Raw genomic sequence first — 5,950 nt, 5'->3', positions numbered from 1 at the left:
TCGCTGAGATGCCAAACAGCTACCTCACAAATCTCCAAAAAGCCTCGGAAAAGAAGTGAATGACAAGTACCACAAAAGTCCAAGCTCGTAACCTACAAAAATTTGTAGAAGCAAGGGGTGAGTACCAAACCACACGGTACTCAGCAAGTAAACCTCTAAACACGAGCTAAGGGAATAGAATACGAGCACTCCTTACACCCCAACCGAACCTTCACAACTACAATCTGTATACAACCAGCCCAACCTAACAGTTCACAATTTACAAGCACATATCTCAACAACAATATTCTAACAATCATATATTCTCAACAACAAGATCAATATTCATCAATTACGACCTGCACAACTACAACCTGCCTAAAACCAGCCCAACATAACAATTCACAGTTTACAAAGCACATAGCTCAACACAACACTCTAACAATCTCATATCCTTAACAACAACAACAGTTTCATATCCTCAACAACAACACTCTAACAATTGCATATCTTCAACAACAAGATCAATATTCATCAGTCACAAGTTCCACGGAAAGGCACTCACAAGATCAGCAACACACAAGATCAAGTTCACCAATCATAAAGAAGTGCAATGCAATGAAATGTCAAGTATAGTGATGCATGTCTGACCTAATGATACACACCCGCTGTCTCTCAGTCCGGGACCCATGGGGGACATATCTGTCCATGCATCCATCGCGGCGCGCGATACGACCCTCAATAATAGTAACCATCGCGGCGCGCGATACGTCCCTCGAAAGGGTACATCCTCTTTAATTTCTTATTCTTTCTCAATTCACATAACACTTGTCACAACCATGTCTCAGAACAATGCAAATGACATGTTCACACAAATAATGAGGAGATGACCATTTTCATAACATTGCACAATTCACAACAACACAATCAGGATACAACATCAACAATGATTCAACAAGCCTTTCAAACAATTCTCAACACATCACACAAACAATTGATCACATTGCCTTTTTATAATCTCTTTTTCATCATTAGAATTAATCAATGTGGACAAGTCAACCCATCACCAAGCCTCATTACCCTAAACACATATTACAAGGAAATACATGAATTCCATACACTTAACAAGAGTTGAGAAATCCACTTGCCTGAATCAAATAAGAATTTACTCCGGGACTTGAGCCTTCCCCTTTTGTTGAACTTCCAACTCAAAGCAATCTAGTCAAATAATTAACCACAATAAGATTTCAAAACTAACAACACTCAACACTATAATCAAGTTCCTGAACTTCAAACCTAGGGTTAAGTCCCAATCTTTTTCCAATATTATGAAACTAATAGTAGTTATATAATATTATACCCTAACACTTAATTACCTAGCTCAATATAAAGAAATTTGAATTATAATATGGTAATTATATAAAATCTGAAATCGAAACCACTTACGAAACGATACTTAAACTTACGGAACGATACTTAGGCTTGAACTAATAGCAGAACGTTGTTTGTGCATTTACACTATAATATACCATCCTTCAATGATTGGATTATCATTGGTCATAATTACTCTATAATTTATCCACTAAAATTTGCCAACAAGTGACCCATAAATGATACTTGCCCATCAGTTGAATAAAACAATATTGGCAGGGATTGAAGATCAAAACTCGTTAATTACCAACATATTTTAATAATAATTCAAAAGGAAAAACACATAGGAAATTCGTATTACCATTTACCTGAAAGTAATCTTTCGATTTCTACGTCGGCTCTCTTTCCACAAGAAATTTCCGTTCTCTTCTTTTTTTCTTAAGTTATGATCCAAAAATTCTCAACCCTAATAACTTATTCCCCTATATGGTTAAGTGGTATTAAATAAATAAAAAACCTGACCCATTAAGCATTAACTAAAATTAGATCTACAATTACCCATCAATTAATTAACTCAAGTTAAACGAATAGTTCAAAATTCTCAAACCAACTCCACCGATTGATCATGAATGACTTGGGGAAACTATTGGAAGGGATGAAATGGTAATTTCACGAAAATTTCTAAAAATGACATTCTGGGTCATTACATTTTAGTATTTTTAAATTATGATCATTTTCATTATGACTTGTTAATTTGCAATATTGTTTTAAGCGATTTTATTATTTTTATTTTTGTTGGATATTTTAGTGTCATTAATCATATTATAGTGTTATATTTTTAAGAAACGTATTAGATAGTTGTATTTTGGTAGAACTAAAGAAATATTTGAAGTACAAGTAAATTATGTGTTTGTATGAATACTTTATCGGAAAAACCCGAAACAACCCGGAAAAACCGAAAAACCCGAAAAAACCCGAAAAAACCCGAGGTTGAAAAACCCGAGTTTTATTGGTTTGGTTTGGTTTATAAATTTAAAATCCGACACAAATGATTTGGTTTGATATTTGAAAAACCCGAACCAACCCGGCCATGTACACCCCTAATACAAACCAAATATATAGACATAATTTAAAGACGAATCATTATTTCTCCTTCACATTTATGCTGTCCACTTTGATCCAATTTTTGAGTTTCGATTGTGGGAAATCAAAGCTACTATGCTTATTTATGTCATAGTCAGAGACTGCGCGATCTGAACACATGTTAGGCTGATTGACAAATAACGGTGAAATCACAAAGGATATATAGATCTTGAATCTATTTAAATACAAGGGAAATGAAGGATACCTAAATAACTAATAGTAGTACAATTATTTGGAAAAATTATTGAAATACACGTCTTATGTTTCCTTTATTTCTAATATTTCCTTCTATTTCTATTTAAATACAAGGGAAATGAAGGATACCTAAATAACTTATAGTAGTACAATTATTTGGAAAAATTACTGAAATACACATCTTATCTTTCCCTTATTATTTAGTAGGAATGACACCAGGTAGGAGTTAGCCGATCATGATGTCACTGTTTAAATAATATCCAATTTTGAAAATTATCAAAAAAATTAGACGATTCTCTTTCTTCTTAGTTCTTAAGGAATTTAAAATAGCAAATCAGACATAAACAACACATGGATGATCCATTCTAGTACTTCTTTCGAAGTATATGTCATATTCTCATTTGTTGAGGAGGAGTTTAAGTTTTTGCCTTTTAAATATCATGTACCTTTTGGCTGCTTTAAAATACTTTAAATTAACCCTTATTCGTAAATAAGTATGTAAAACAGTTCTAAGCATGCTAGAAATATCTTCTAATCTAGAATTGTTGAATTTTTTGTGTACAGAGTTTATGCAAGCGTAATAGTAATGTAAGTTTCAATAGTTATGCCAAAATTGTAACTTCAAACATGATATTCATGAATTTGATTAAAATTGTAGGTCAAACTAGATATATAAGTTTGAAGTTAGGCTTTTTAAAGTCCTACTTCAGACTCATATGTCTGAAATTGAAATCTCAGACCTGCAATTTTCAACTTCAGTCTTTACAAATTTGAATTTATTCTGAAGCGGCTAAACTTTAACTTGCCTTTTTTTTTTTTTGTGAACTTTAGCTATTCTTTAAATAGGATCCCAAAACGGCTATTTTTTACACTTTCCCTGCAGCCATGGCCCAATTTGATTGTATACAAGGATTCTTACACTACTCAACGGTCCAATAAAATTCACAATATACACTATATAATCAATATATAATCATTTTTATAATTTTTGTATAATCAATTTGTACACTTATTATATATTTATCATATACTTGTTATACATTGAGTATACACCAACAATGGTCACAAATTATTACGGTTAGGCATGTGAAATTCTTTTCGCTCGTCAGATATATAAGTACATATGTATACCAGTTACATATATATAATTATTTGACAGATATACATATATAATTCAACGGATATACATACACAATTCGCCTCTCTTTATTCTCTGCCCTCTCTCGATCGCCTCTCTCCTCCCTCTAACATGTAGCTACGAATCGTAATTAGCAAACTATAACTATGAAGCATAATAATTAAGTTATTTTTAGTGGCTATATGCGAAAATTTCCCCAGTATATATTAATAATGCTTGAATTATAAATAATGTTTGTATTAGTAATGTTTGCATTAATACACAGTGTTTGTAATAAGTTATTTACTAATTAATGCATCAAACCAAACAATGCATAAAAATCACTTTCAAGGCAGTGACTTGCCACGACACAGTGATTGTAATAAGTTATTTACTACTTTGTAATTCTAATTTAATATCAATATTATAATATTTTCCCCAACATATATTACAAATACACATAATTAATCCATTCATTATTTTTACTAATACATTCTATCAGACGATCTTAACTCTTTTGACTAATGCAACCCCTTAAAGACTTGGAAACAAAGAGTTACTAGAGCAAATTAAATGAGGACTAGTACCGAGTCAATTGAAAGAAGTGTATAGATTATGGTTTTTATTTTTGTGTGTGGTGACTACTGAATACAATTAGTCTCTGCAATTAATAATGGAAGCTCTTTTTGGTAGACCATAATCACATTTTGTCTCTCTTTAATCCGTATTATGCCGTACAAATTAAATCTCTGTCCCCTTGAGATGTTGCAATTTCCTTTTTCATATGTGCTACAAGACAAAAAGAAATAAAGTTGTAGGGCTACTCCATTATGAACACATTATAAGAATAATAGAAAGAATCACCAAAATATAATGATCACTTTCCCATAAAGATGTAGGGCTCGTTTGGTTGGGAATAAATTATCACATGATTAGTTATTCTAGAATTAGCTATCCTGGATAACTTATCGCACCATGCATATGAGATAACTTATTCTATTACTATGGTATAAATGGTGGGATAAGTTATCTCAAACATGACAACTAAACAAGACACAATTTTTTTTTATCACATCACTATTTTCTTATCTCATGACTATTTATTTTATCTCTCACACCAAACGACCCCTAATTTGATGACCCATAATTAATTTGGGATGCATATTTGTTCCTTTAATCATTAACAAATGACTTAATAGTTTACGAGCCTTTATATTTGATCCTAATTAAGTACCGCAAAAGAACACACAGAAAAAATAATAATGAAAAAGGAAGAAAATAGGGCTTGTAAGATTGAATTAAATTAAGGGAAATTTTTCAAAATGTCAATATTTTAACATTTAACAGGACTCATTGTCAATACTTTCAATATTTAGTAAAAATGTCAGAAATTTTAGTTTAATATGTATCTTATTTAAGTTTTTATTATTTGTTTTATTTAAAGTAATACAATTATTAATAATAGAAAGGAGAAATTTAGGGGAGAGAATTTTTTTAAAAAGGAACAATTGCTTAAAAGTCTCATCAGTTACAAAAAATTCAAAAACTAAATACAAATTCAAAAAAAAAAAACAACAAAGAACTCATCCCACTTGTTCATCAAATTTCTAATATCGATTTTTAAATTTCATTGATAATACTCAATTTCTGTTGAAATGAATTTGATTAAATCGCGTTTTTTTTATATCCAACCATGGCTTCAACGGATCATATTTTAGAACCAAAACTGACTTTCGTGAAGAAGAAGAAAAAAAGAGAGAGAATCGGAGAAGAAGGTTGCAAAGAATGAGAGAATGGAGAAGAAGGTTGCAAAAATTGTATTCATATTAATTTTTGTTTGTCAATTGTTTTTCTTTTACTCAACATTTATATTTTTATTAAGAACATTGTAATTTTTTTTAGTTTGTAGTCATTCCAGTTGGTATGCCAAATTGATTTGTATTTCTTAAACATAGATGTATCATATTTCTTTCACAGTCAATTTGTATTTTTTTTAGAATATTGTATCATTAATTCCTCAACAGATTGTATTATTTTTATTATGTATGCTATTCTTTTATCAGAATCTTGTATCTTTCTTTAAACGTATTCATATGTAATGATTAGATTATATTGTGATACAATGAATAATATTTTTGTAATACG

Source organism: Solanum tuberosum, unplaced genomic scaffold (assembly GCF_000226075.1).
Source record: "Solanum tuberosum cultivar DM 1-3 516 R44 unplaced genomic scaffold, SolTub_3.0 scf00316, whole genome shotgun sequence".
In the NCBI taxonomy this organism is placed as follows: domain Eukaryota; kingdom Viridiplantae; phylum Streptophyta; class Magnoliopsida; order Solanales; family Solanaceae; genus Solanum; species Solanum tuberosum.
Note: the sequence above shows the minus strand (reverse complement) of the source record.